General features: G+C 37.5%; 1 protein-coding gene across 1 annotated transcript in view; it reads right to left on the bottom strand.

The window, feature by feature from the left end:
* The window catches only part of GRIK2 (glutamate ionotropic receptor kainate type subunit 2), a 1042171-nt gene that overhangs the window by 657982 nt on the left and 369185 nt on the right, over nucleotides 1–15004 (bottom strand). The window contains exon 7 of the mRNA XM_073789463.1: nucleotides 3051–3209. The gene's annotated coding sequence lies outside the window, so the exon portion shown is untranslated. The remainder of the gene's footprint in view (nucleotides 1–3050; nucleotides 3210–15004) is intronic.

Raw genomic sequence — 15004 nt, 5'->3', positions numbered from 1 at the left:
ATATTTACTAATTTTAAAGTAAGACATAGGTTTCATGTTTATATGCACTTCACTTTATTTATTTCACTATAATAAGGGACTTAGAAATCAAGATCCAAATGTCAGTAGCCAGAATTATTGAAAATGGTCTAAGCCAAAAGAGAGGCGAAGCTAGGATTTGCAAATTTCTTTTATTCATTTCTCCCCATTCTATACTTATAACAACCACTAAAGAGAGTCATGGGTTATATTCTCCTCACTTTATAAATAAGGAGCAAAAGCTTTAGAACAATTGTATGCATAGCAAAAACAACACTGCACTACAAGTTCCACCAACTGAACCTCTATTTAATTATAATGTCTTTGGTAATCCAGTTAATTCCTGTATGCTTCTGTTTTCTCATCTGTAAACTCTGGAGCAGGAATTTATTTTGAAATCTATGAGGTGCTGAAATTTTTAAAAAGTGATAGTTTCTTGACAGACCCAGGATCACATTATAGTCACTGGTAGAATGGGAGTAGTACCCAGCCCTCCAGAGTTTGACCATTATCCAGATGATGAAACATTTCTGAAATTAAAAGCTGAGCTGCAAAAAATATATAGTTCTTTGCTTTGATCTTTCATTCCAAGTCATTGGAAACATGCAAAACTCACAATCTAACTTGAAGACAAATAATTCTATGAAAAGAGATAAATTTTGTTCATTTAGCAAAAATCACTAAAAGAACTAATTTAATAATTCTTGGATAAAGTTAATGTGTACAGGAAGTGGTACCATAATAATTTTTTTATAAGTATTGCCCTGATTAAAACTCACTCAATATATGGACCCAACTAATAAACATTTCTAGAGAAAATCATAGAACTGAGATATACTGAGTTGAATAGTGTCTCCCCAAAATTCATGCCTACCTAGAACCAGTGAATGTGGCCTTCTTTGGAAAGAGAGTCTCTGTACAGGTAATCAAGTTAACATTTACTGATGAAGTCTTATTATCCCACAAGTATTATGCAAAATGTAACTGATTTAATTACAAAGATTTTGTACTTTCTAACATGTAAAGCACCACATTATATAGTATATATCACATATTTTTGTGTCCATGCATAATTACTAGTTAAAATATTACAAAATTATTTCCCCAAACTTACAAACTTTACAACTGCTTTTTTTTTCAGAGATGGCATTTGATAATTAGATACAAGGAATGATCACTGCAGATGGCTAAGCTTTATAAGTAAGCCTCTGTTCTGCTAGTGATTGGACAATTCCAGAAGATAGCAATTCCATCTGATTGTGCTTAGAAGGGCTACGGCTTTTAGTGCATACACCAGCAGTACATTGGCCCCTTTGCTGCCGCTGAGACAAAATTACTGGAACATCCTTTATATTCTAATTATTTCTCCTCTTTCCCAAGATTACTCATTTGTCACTGTTTAAGGCTCTGGCAGGTGATCCATATTCAACTTTCTCCTATAAAATCTGATTGCGAAATTATAGTGTTACTTTTTTCTTGGTCCTTATACTCCTTTTAGGATTGAGAAAGGAAAAGATTTTTGTTGAATAAATTACATGGAGACAGTCCACTAGGTGTTTTGCGTATTTATCTCACTAAATCTTCCTAAAACAATCCTTCAAGGAAGGTATGGAGACTGGCGCTGAGGGGTCTTCAGATCCTCAGTCTAGTCGTGACTGCTGAGCACAGTTCTGCTTACTTCTAAAGTTCAGACTCTTTTCACTCTACTCCCTGGGAATGGCTTTAATAACAAACAAACACCATTTTTAAAATGAAGTGTATTAGGTAGATAGGAGGCCTTCCCCTGGCTGAGTGTATACTTTGATAATATGCTTGGTTTCACATCAGTACTATCAGTCGATCTTCAAAATAGTGTTCCCCTATTTTCTATAAATGTGGTTTTATTCCAGAAGGACACCTCTCAACGTTTTGAAAGTAAACTAATGTTCAGGGCTTTATCTCAGCATATTGTTGAAATGTCTTGTTTATATGTCAGTTTTCTTATACTGCTTCATACAGAACACAAAAAACAATTGTTGATTTTTTATTTTTTCCTGGTTGACATACCCTTTACACAGAAAAGAATCCTAACTTTCAACTCCATTGACCCTATGTAAACTCTTCAAGTTCAAAACTGATTTTAAGTTTGACACTTTCTATTGCCTGCAATAGAAAGGTGAGGGAAATCTAAGATTAGACCTTCAAGTGTGGGAAAGAAAGATGTAATTGATAGAAAACAGGAGATGTGTGCCCCCGGCTCACTTCTACTGCAAAATGAAAACTACCATTTTGGACAGAGATCTTTTTAAAGACTGAAGAATACTGAAGAAAAAAATTTTAAGACTGTGATGAAAGTCCTCTTGTATATTTAACATGTTGACTAATTTATATACATCTATATATCCCTTAATGTAGAATTGGAACACATGATCTGAATATAAAACAAAATAATTGAAATCTGAAGTTTTCCAGAAAAATTTAAAGTTACATTTACAGAAGAATGAATAGTGTTTCCTAATTTAAGGAACAAGAATACTTCATAGTGTGGGAACTTGTTACAATTACATAATAATTTCTGCATTTACTTCTTAACCTTCTCTATCTCCCTTAAGAGTACACAGACATACAATGCTTTTTCTCTCTGTCGAAGAAGGTACTACAATTTCTAAAGCTGCCCATTGAGTGTTTCTGAGCCATAGTCAAAAGCTATTTCAAAATGAGGACAGATTTCTTTTCCCCCTGGGGACAGACAGCACGATGCTTCCTCAGCCCTGCATTCTAAGCCTTTTGTCCCTCAGATCTTGTTCAATCCTAGGCATAAAAAGATACTTCTTCTACTCTTAAAATGCTGACAGCAATCAAGGTGGGAGTACATCCATTTTTTATTCATTTCATGTTAAATTAAATCATCTGTAGTTTTTTAACAATGAATTTGGCCATACACTTAAAGAGAAACAAAACGAGTCCATTGGAAAAGAGACAACTACAAAATTGTTCTGATATGGGTCAAGAACTGGTCATTGTGAGTATAGTTGAATGTAATTATGACATACCTTCGTAAAATCCTGGCGTTGTCTCCACTCTCATCAAAGAGTGTGCATAGAGGATGCTTTAGATACCAATGGTTACAGCCATTTCATCTGCCTGACCCATCACTGTGTTTTCTCAAGGCTGGCTTGAGAAAACCAGCTCCCCCTCCATCGTATTTGCATCTGTTAGAGTAAAACAACAATGCATTCAGTTATTGTTGCAGAATTTTTCCCAATATAGTGCCTTTTTCATATTCTCATAGAGTTTGAACAACCTGCAGATGAATTCTCACAACATCGCTTCAGACTTCCCACGTGGATTCAAACACAATATGCAATTATGTCATTTATATCAGTACAGAGAAACCAAGAAAGGTTAATGTTCCAAAGCTTTTAACGGAGTTCTTTCTGCATCATACCATTTTATTTCTCTGTGAGAAAAAAAATGCAGTTACAGATGGTAATAAAAGAGCTGAACCAAATAGGCCTGGATCATATTAGTGATATTGAGTCAAGCCTTGGCCCTCGGAAATATCCCTAACTTGCTACAATACAAGCACCCATGAAGCTACCAACATTCTTCTTCACTGTGTTTGGATTTTTACCTATTTAACTTCCAGGATGGGATGGGGAGAGGGAGAAGGGAAGTAGTACATTTTGCATGTGAATCATTTGCTTTATAAAGAACAGCAGTGTTGGGAGCGGCTGGGCCCGTGAGCCATGGCCGCTGAGCCTGTGCGTCCGGAGCCTGTGCTCCGCGCAACGGGAGAGGTCACAACAGTGAGAGGCCGCGTACCGCAAAAAAAAAAAAAAAAAAAAGAACAGCAGTGTTGATAAGTTTCAAAAATTTCTAATATTAATCCCATTTTGAAATGAAAATAAGAAGAAATATTTTAATAACTCATCTTGACTTAACTATTATATTAGTGTTTTGGGGATGTGTCTATGTGTCTGTATGTGAATTTTTTATTGGAGTCACATGGCCATTGTAGATTTCTCTCCCCAGGACCAAGATTCCAGTTTGCTGCTTAGAAAAGGCTTGAGTTTTGCCAAGAGCAAATGCATAAACATTCCTATAGCATTACTGCTGTTCCCTGCTTGTCAACTTCCATACCAGGGCCCTGGCAAGGATAAGACTTCACACAAGGGAAGGCCAAGCAAACTTGTGGGTTTAGCAGAAGCCAGGGACTTACACAAGGACAGCTGTCAATGAGATACCAAGTTATGCAGCAGGAAGAAACATGGATCTAAGATGAGAGATGAAAATGGTACAGATGAACTTATTGGCAAAGCAGAAATAGAGTCACAGATGTAGAGAACAAACTTATGGTTACCAAGGGGGTAAGGGAGGGATGGGATGAACTGGGAGACTGGGATTGACATATATACACTACTACGTATAAAATAGATAACTAAGGAGAATCTACTTCGAGGTTAGATAACTAATAGATAACTAACGAGAGGTTAGATAACTAATAGATAACTAATGAGAACATAACTAATGAGAACTCAATGATCTGTGGTGACCTAAATGGGAAGGAAATCTAAAAAAGAGTAGATATATGTATACGTATAGCTGATTCACTTTGCTGTACAGCAGAAACTAATACAACATTGTAAAGCAACTAGTCTCCAATAAAAATTAATTTAAAAAATGAGAGATGAATGAGTAAAAGGAGGGCTGACAGAACTCAAGTTCTGAGGATCAAGATCTCAATAAAGACGCAGACGTAGAGAATGGACTTGATGACACGGGGTTGGGGGAAGAGGAAGCTGGGACAAAGTGAGAGAGTGGCATGGACATATATACACTACCAAATGTAAAATAGATAGCTAGTGGGAAGCAGCCGCATAGCACAGGGAGATCAGCTCGGTGCTTTGTGTCCACCTAGAGGGGTGGGAGGGAGACGCAAGAGGGAGGAGATACGGGGATATATGTATATGTATAGCTGATTCACTTTGTTATACAGCAGAAACTAACACACCATTGTAAAGCAATTATACTCCAATAAAGATGTTTAAAAGAAAGAAAAAGATCTCAGCAGCAGAGATGGTGAGAACACTTGGGGCTATATCTAGGCACAGAGACACTTGAAGTCAAGGGTAGGAATCCAGAAAATTAAACATGGTACCCTCTTTAGCACAAAAAAGAAATGAACTATCTATGAAAAGATGTGGAGGAGTGGTGATTTTTTTGAAACGTATATAAAAAAATCACTGTGCTGTGTACCAGGAACTAACGGAGTGTTGTAGGTCAATTATACTTCAGAAACAAACTCACAGAAAAAGAGACTGGATTTGTGAGGTAGGGTGTAAAGGGAGAGGGAACTGGATGAAGGTGGTCAAAAGGGACAAACTCCCAGTTATAAGATAAGTAAGCACTAGGGATGTCATGTACAACATGATATATAGAATGAACACGGCTGTATGTTCTATATGACAGCTGTTAAGAGAGTAAATCCTAAGGGTTCTCATCACAAGGAAAAAGTCTTTTTTTCTATTTCTTTAATTTTGCATCTATATGAGATGATGGAGTTTCACTAAACTTATTGTGGTCATCAGTTCATGAGGTATATAAGTCAACTCATCGTGCTGAGACTTATCCAGAGCTATCTGTTGATTATATTGCAATAAAACTGGAAGGACAAAAAAAAAAAAAAAAAGACACCATTGAGAAAATGAAAAGACCACTCAGAGAATGGGAGAAAACATGTGTAAGCCATATATTTGATAAGGGACTTATATCCAAGACATTAAAAAAACCCTTACAACACAACAACAAAATGACAAATAACCCAATTAAAAATGGGCAAATGATTTGAAGAGACATTTGTCCAAAGAAAATATACAAATAGCCAATAAGCATGAAAAGATGCTAAACATTAGTCATTTGGGAAATGTAAACCAAAACCACAATGAGATACCACTTCACACCTACCATGATGGCTAAAATCAAAAAGTTGCTCAGGTTGTGGAAAAACTGGAGCCTTCATATATTACTGTTGTAAATGTAAAATCATGCAGCTGCTTTAGGAAACAGTTTGAGAATTCCTCAAAGATTAAATCCAGAGATACCATATGACACAAACATTTTACTCCCAAATATATATCACAAGAGAATTAAAAACGTCTTCACACAAAATCTTGTACAGAAGTGTTCATAGCAGTCTTATTCATAATAGCCAAAAGGCAGAAACAATCCAAATGTTCATCAACTGATGAATGGATAAAGAAATGTGGTAGAGCTACACATTCGAATATTATTCAGACATAGAAAGGAATGAACTTCTGATACATACTACAGCACAGATGAACCATGAAAACGCTATGCTAAGTGAAAGAAGCCAGTCACAAAAGGTCACATATGTATTGACCCTTTGTATGAAATGTCCAGATCCATAGAGACTGAAAGTGAATTAGTGGTTGCCAGGGACTGGGGGAAGGAGGATGGGGAATGACTGCTAATGGGTACCGGGTTTCTTTTGGGGGTGATGTAAATGTTCTAGGATTAGATAGTGGTGATTGAGGCACAATTTTGTGAATATACTGAAAAAAACACTGAATTGTATGACTTAAAAGGGTGAGCTTTATGATATGTGAATTATGTTTCAATAAAGCTGTTTTGTTTATCAAATGGATTAAAGATCTAAATGTATTAAGACCTGAAACCATAAAACTCCTAGAAAAGAACATAGGCACAACATTCTTTGATACAAATTGTAGCAATATATTTTTTTTGATCTGTCTCTTAAGGCAAAAGAAATAAAAGCAAAAATAAACAAATGGGACCTAATTAAACTTAAAACCTTTTGCACAGCAAAGGAAAACATCAACAAGATGAAAAGACAACCTATGGTTTGGGAGAAAATATTTGCAAATAATATGATTGACCAGGGGTTAACATCCAAAGTATGTAAACAGCTGTACAAGTCCATACTGAAAAAAACAATCAAAAAATGGGCAGAAGACCTGAATAGACATTTTTCCAAAGACATACAGATGGCTACCAGGCACATGAAAAGATGTTCAACATCACTAACTATTAGAGAAATGCAAATCGAATCAACAATGAGATATTACCTCACATCTGTCATAACGGTCATAATTAAAAACTCTACATATGTTGGCAAGGCTGTAGAGAAAAGGAAACCCTTGTACACTGTTGGTGGGAATGTAAATTGGTGCAGCCACTATGGAAAATGGTATGGAAGTTCTTCAAAAAACTAAAAATAGAACTACCGCATGATCTGGCAATTCCACTCCTGGGTATACATCTAGAAAAAACAAAAACACGAATTTGAAAAGATACATGCATCCCAACGTTCATAGCAGCACAGCCATTTGCGGCAACATGGATGGACCTAGAAAATATTGTGCTTAGTGAAATAAATCAGAGAAAGACAAATTCTGTATGATATCACTTATATGTACAATCTAAAAACTAATGCAAATGAATGTATATGTAAAATAAAAACAGACTCAGAGATATAGAATACAAACTTGTGGTTACCAAGGGGAGAGGGAAGGGAGGAGAGACTAATTAGGAGTATTGGGTTAATAGATACAAACTCTGTCTCTGTCTCTCTGTCTCTCTCTCTCTCTATGTGAGGACACAGTGAGAAGGAGGCCCTTTGAAAGCCAGGAAGAGAGCTTTCACCAGAACCCAACCATACTAGCACAGTGATCTCAGATTTGCAGTATCCAAAACAGTGGGAAAATAAATCTTCGTTCAAGTCACCCAGTCTATGGTATTTTGTTATGGCAGCCTTAGCCAACGAAAACAGGTGATATCTTTCAGGTCCCACTTCTCCTGAATGAATGTTCCTAAAGACTAATCTAAATGGGGTGGGAGGTGGGGAAACATAACCACTGCTTCCATTTAATCAGGTATGTTTGTCCAATAGGCATCGCTATCCAGACAGAGAGCATAGTTTTTGTGAAGGGAGGGGTGAGTGGTGCCTGAGTTGGGGTTAGGGGGTTCAATTCCATGGTTAGGTTAGGATTTCCCTTCTTGGAGGGAAGTTCCATTACCTATAAGGTTATAACCGACTTTCTATTAAAAGTGAGAATTAGGGTAGAAGGGTGGGAAATTAGGTAGGGAAACACCCTAGATCTCCTGGTGTGGTGCTTCCCTTGCCTGGGCCTAAATGCCCTGGCAAGCTCAGTATAAATGGATGGATAGCTCTGCCTTAAAAGAGAAAGTTCTTGTTGTTTGGTCCCCCATTTATAACACAAACAAAGTAGTATTTTTATATTTAAATGTAAAAACAAAAAAATTATACATATGGGTGTGCAAATAAGTGTGTGTTTTTTCCTCAGGGAGAAAATACCATTCTGGTCACTGGGGAGTCAAATTTGAGATGAGAGGACTGGTTAGAAATAAGGATCTCCTTTTGAGTGTGGGGAGGGGGTGGGAGAGCCAGTGCTTGAAAAGTTGGCTGTTTGGGGCTGTTATTCCCTCACCACCACTTCAGGGCTTCTCTGTGCCCTGCCCACACTTCTGGGGAGGCTGACAATGGTTAGTTAACAGATGGAAGCCCGTGCTAGCAACAGCAGTCACCTGAGCCCCAGAGCTTTGGTTTAAAAGACACACATGAACACACAGGGGTTTGGAAATATGAGTTGGCTGGTCAACTTGAGCAAGTTACTGGGGTTATTTTCTGGTGGGACTAGCATGTCACTAAAGCAGGCCTTTTGATAGATTTAAAAAAAGTGTTTTTTAAAGCAAAACAAGTTTAGATTTTAATCATATTTGTAGGGTTTCTAAGTCTTTGTTTTACAGAATTGCTTGTTTGCTTCAGCTGTCTCCTTCCCATCTCTGCTCTTGGAGGAAATGGGAACAGGACTGGAGTCAAAACACTTGTAATTTTGTAACCTGGTGTCTATTCTCTGAGTGTGAAATATTCCCTTCCTCTGTTAAGATTCCTGAGGAGTTATTTTTTTTTCTTTTATAATAAAAACAAACCCCACCTTCGTCCGTACATTTCCCCTACTATTTCTGGCTGGTTTTGTGTTGCTGCGGCAGGCGGGCTGTGGTTTTCTCTTACCATGGCAACTTCTAATTGCCGTGTACAGTATGTTCAGAGTTAGGTAACTCCTCCCTTATTGTAAACAAACTGTGTTAAAAGCCCAGAGCAGCTCTTATAAATCAACCTAACATTTCATAAATAAATAAATTAAATTAAATTTGTATGTGGCAGATCTTGACCAAACTCTTCAATCACTGCCAAAGGCAAGAAAACGTATTTAGATATCTACAATCCAGCTTGCTTTGGGAACAAGTACTATGTTACTCTGAATGAATACCTATTCTTCAGTATAAAAGATGTGAAAAATCTTGAAGAATATAAAAGAAACTAAGGTGGTGAGTGTACCCACAAGTCCCCTCGGCCCTTCTCTGCTAAGTGACAATGCAAAGGAAAATAGAGGAAATATGGATAAATATGATGCTTTGTTTTTAAAACCCTGTCATCACTTCAAAGAAGAGTTGCCCTCTGGCTTTTCTACTCTTGTATTTGCTGAATAATTCTGCACTCATCATAGCCATTTCCCACTTATTCTGATTCTTATTTCCAGAGTAACTCAGCCTCGTCGTCAATCTACATTCACAAGTTGCCCTAGTGGTTTTTTTTTTTGCTCTTCCCTCAAGGGATAACGATCAGAATCTGGTGACGTGACCCAGGCAATTGCACACTGAAGCTTAGTGAAGGGTCAGCGATAAAGGTTTCCCCAGCCCTTCCTGGCCCTCTGGTCAGGGGCTGAGTGTGGAGGTGTGGGCTCACAGTCCTGCCTCCGTGAAGCAACCTGTATGTACAAAGTAATAAGATCAATCCCTCTGCTTCTGCTAGTTGCAGTAAGAAAATGAAGCTCTGAAAATTCTTTTTGGATGTGATGCTGAAGATGCAAAGAACAATAATAGAAGCTAAAATTTTCTATTTCAATTTCAATTAGAGGAGAATCTCAACATTCCCATAGGCATTAAAAGAAGGAAATCTGAGGACACCCTAGGAGAGAAGGAAGAGCGGGAAAAATAACATTCAGGGGCAAAGGCAGAAGTTAGAAATTATCTTGACCCCTAGGGTTAGCCTCTGTGGACCTCATGTTACTGAAGTGTCCCCACAGTGAACTGGCTGCCACGTCCTCCCAGCCCTGAATCAGCTTGCATTCTGTCTTCCCAAGATATCCTGTTCTAGAGCCAACCAGTCCTCCCCAGTACTACAGCTCATTAGAATGACTACTTGTACTAGGGCCATGTATTGAGGGCCTACTAAGTGCTACACACATTTTCTCATTTAATACTTAGAGCAAACTTCAGAGAAGTCCTTACTCTGACTTTTTTTATTCAGGACATGGATTCAGAGCCGGTAACTAAGTTGACTAAGGTCACAAGACCAGCAAGGATGAGAGATGGAATTTTACCCCATACTTCTAGAACTATAGCCTATTTAGCCAGAAGTATGTGGTGCTATGCTGGGATTATAACTAGTAAGCAATTTGACACGTTATTTTATATTAAAATAAGCATGCATGGCTACCTTATATAACAATACCAATTTTATAAGGATTTTAAAATAAGATGTGGGACTTCAAAGAAACTTCTAGGTGTATTAGACCACCATGGGCTCTGTCCCAGGTCCTCTTTCAGTTTCATTCTCCTATGTTGTTGGATTGAAAAGTGTGGAGTATGTTCCTTCCATGCGACTACTTTGACAACAGAGTTTCAGCTTTTCTAAATAAATTTTCTGAGGAAAAATGGAAGAAAGCATGACAAATAAAAATGCAAACGCTTTCACGTAGGAGAATAATTTAAAATGTAGAGCTTTTGTGTTTTGGTTGACAGAAACACCAAGTTCTCGCTTCATTCCTGTCTCATTGGGCACTAGACAAGACTACAAGGCCAGCCAGCCGGATGTGGGTTTGAGTTGCCATTGTGCTTATCTCAGAGGCTTTCTCGGGTTCTCCCCACAACCTCCTTCCTTGCCCCCTTTCAGGGATGAGCCCCATATCTGGCCCAGGCTCTGCTCCACTTCAGCTCCACAGCCATCCTGGCCCGAGGAAACACCAAATATCCCTACGACAAGCCACTGTACTCTAACTCTACAGAGGACTTCGCCATCTGAAAGCCAGGGACACGGGCTTGCAGATGCCACCCCCATGATGCTTTCTTGTTACAGCTACCCTAGCACATAACTCACCCCTTTCCACCTTCTTCATTCCTTTGAACCATAACTACTGTCCCCACCACTATTTGAAAATTAGCTCACCTTCCAGCCTAAAAGAGCTTGAGAAGCTGGTCTCCTGAGCATTCCAATGGCTTCAAAGTCGGCTGACATCACCTAATCAGAGTGACTATCTCTTGACACTCTGGACCAGGCTATCACTACCTAGCAGGAGTGTTTTACCAAAGTAGGAAAATTTGGCAACTATAGCTGAGAAATCATAGGGTTTTACCCTAGGTTTTCATAATCGAGAAACCAAGTAAAAGCCTATCATATAGAGTAGACATAGAGTTTTTAAAATGGAGACAAGATCTGGGAACACATGTCTGAGCCACGTGTCTCCAGAGGCACAGTCTCCTTTACCTGTTTTTCTGTTCTAATTCACTGGGCTCCCATCAAAGTCTCCAATCACTGAAACAGATCTTAAGGCAGTTTACAGGAAACGATGAATGAACTGTGAGCCCAAACATCCCTCCCCAAATTAGAACTTACTGACTCAAATGAATCTGCTGTCGGTGAAGTAGGTGGAAGAGCTCCCCGTGCAGGCAGACAGGCTCTACTCCATTTCCATCACCACCTTGCAAACTAGCAAGGCCGGCAGCAAAATTCATGAAATCACATGGCCGAATGCCATTCACCTGCTGTCCTACCTTTCGAAAAAGCCTTCATTCCCGTCAGTAACAGTGAAAGCAGTCTTTCAGTACCAAAGAATATATTTTTAAAACTATAGTGGAAAGTATCCAAATACAGAAGTTTTCTACCCCGCTTTTCCCTATTTTTGCTATGCAGCAAATTCTATAATGAAAAACTGGAAAGAAATAACTCTTCATTGTCCCCATCCCTTTCCAAATGAATTTGCAAATTTGGTCTGCCCTTCAGTCAAAATTTTTCTAGTTTGGAAAGCCTGCAAGATGTGACCCAAATTCACCCCATTCTGCCTCCAATCACAAAAGCATAATACCCTTTCATTTTTTAAACAAACATGACTTTGGAGTAGAAGTTCTTTATTTTGATACAAATCTCATTCTGCAAGAAAACATGAATAGTCAATATTTCCTCATGTATCATGCTGTTCATCTACAATAACCAATTTATTCAGAGATTTATTACCTTACCCCAGCCTACGGCTTAGCACTGACAAAGCTGATAAGAAATTCACCGAAACTCCAACCCTTTGGGTTAGGTAAAAAAGGTACACGTAAAGATGTGCAATAGCTATCTTTTTATGTTACTGGAGATAGAATCACAGTGTGTTGAAACTGACAGAGCCATTACGGAGCCAAGTGTTGCCAAACCTGGCTGAGGGTCTCCTGGGCTCCCACTTAGGAGTGCTTCTGTTAAACAGAAACTGTATGTATGAAAATGCTAAGTCCTTCATATCTTTGACAAGTATGTGTCAGTGTTAAGTTATGATTAAATGCAAATTTGATCGTGCTTAAAATCGTGCTTAAAGCTAATATCACAGCATCAATTAGACTTCTGTATGCTTTTAGGAGGCTGAATAATTGCATTCACTTCAAAGCTACCTTGTGATATGTATAAAACAGAAATTTCATCAAGTTTAACTAATCACAACACAAGTCAAATTCCATTCCCTATATGTAGATAAAGTCATCCCACTGTTGTTTATTTACTTGGTTCCTTTTTCCTCTGAAGAATTCTGGTCCCTGAAATCAACAGTAACTGATTTATCCTGCAGTCATGCTTTATTTACCAGGCATGAGAAACTTTGGAAAAAGGGAGGATTGCCCATCTTTTAAACTATACTTTCAAACCTTAACATTTTTAATAACATAATCTTACAAATATACTTTATACATTTCAGTTACTCAAAGAGCATGCATTATTCAATTAGATTTGAAGCCTCTCCTCCTTCACTCTGCAAGGTTTGTAAAACAAGTATTTTCACTGAACAGAGGGAAAAAAATGAAAGCTCAAAGAAGTTAAATGACTTTCAAAGTTACTTATCTTGTAAGTGGAAGACACAATATCAGAATCTTCAGACTCCACAAAAAGTGTTCTTTTCATCAATAAAGGCTTTTAAAAATATACTTAGCTCTCTGCTTTATAAAATAGAAGGTTCTCAAAATATTTTTAAATTTTCTTGATGAATCAAAAATTTATGAACAACTGACAAACTGAACTACACAGCAATATATTGCTATTTTCTGCTCTTTGAAGTATGAAAGATTGCTTTCCCCAACACTGTATAATTCCAGAATGCTGTGCTGTTCTAATTGGTGAGCTTTAGTCTTAAATTGGCACTAAGAATCCCTAGAGGGTTACTGAGTTATGCAGAACCTAACTTGCCCTTACACTAAGTGTCCTCAGAATATTGTAGTGTTTGAATGGGTGTTTCTCTGTCTCTCCTCATTGTTATCTGGGGACACTCTCACCACTGATCACATGTCAGCAAGTTGTCCCACTACCATTTTTAATCCCCAAAGGTACTTCCAGTATCATCTTTTTCTGCTGTCCCTATTTTTCTCTGTCTCTGTCTTCTTTAGCCTTGCTAAGACTTAAGTCATTACATTTAACATCCAGTGAGAGTGTTCCTTTCTTCAGTTTGATAAATTATTACATTGCATTCCCTATTGCCTTTTTATCTTTGTATCTGTGACTCTTTTCAGCAATTTTTATCACTGTTCACACTTAGAATATATATATATTTAATTTTGAGATTTGAATTTGTGCTTGCTTAAAATTGTGGTTACAAATAAGTGGAGATATTGCTGTTGTAAATAGAACAAATTATTCCAAACATATAATACTTAAATTGCTTTTGAATTAATAAAATGAAATAAAGTGATAACTCTCAGTGGTAGATAAAGTAACCCAAGAATATTTGTATCCATTTGGTTCCTGAGTGAAGACTGTGGAACATCTCTAGTGGAATAATGGGATCATGGAATGTTATGGTGTAGAGAGCCTTAGTGACCATCTGAATTAGGCCCTGAAGTTCTCAACCTCTTTTTCTGAATCCACAAATACGATAATTCTCACAAATATTCCCAAGTTTATTCCTGGCACATAAGCTACACATCTATCCTTTTTTTCCTCCTACTCAAAATTAGCATATAGGAATGAAAATTATTGTGAATGATATTATTCTAGGGATAGCTACCCTAAAATAAAATGTCAATCCTTGGCAAATGTGGCACTTTATGTACGATTAGAAACAAATTAATCTTAAAACACCTCACATAGACTTTGATATAGCTAAGTGTTCGAGATGAGAGTCCAAGTCTTTATGCAGAAACTGGGTTCCAGAGAGGAAGAGTGTCTTATCTAAGGTCACACAGTAGGTGGTAGTAGTGCTAAGGTTGGAGACCACCTCTTCGAGTCTACTGCTGTTCAGAACATATCATGCTGCCTCACAATTAAAATTTAAGACCATGATCTATTAAAACACTGAAGAAAGAAAACACTGAATAAAGACAGTACAATGATTTTCAAACTGCACTATAATATTGGAGCAGAATATTATTTTTCTGCACAATGTAAGCCATAATAATTGTTTAAAAGTATTAATAGTGATAAGTTAACAGCCAGTGAAAAATTTCTACCACAGAAAAATTACCTAAAGGACAAAAAAAAAATTCCACGAAAAACTCTTTAAGTGTGACTAGTTAGCACATTTGCTATCATAAACATCCTATTTCTATGCCATATTAGTAAGAAAAGGTTCCAAAGCAATAGCATCGTAATAATCAATAAATATGTATGTGATGCAAGAGGTAATTTTGATACTGAACAAAG

Source organism: Tursiops truncatus, chromosome 12 (genome assembly GCF_011762595.2).
Source record: "Tursiops truncatus isolate mTurTru1 chromosome 12, mTurTru1.mat.Y, whole genome shotgun sequence".
In the NCBI taxonomy this organism is placed as follows: Eukaryota; Metazoa; Chordata; class Mammalia; order Artiodactyla; family Delphinidae; genus Tursiops; species Tursiops truncatus.
This window is presented reverse-complemented; position numbering and strand designations above follow the sequence as displayed.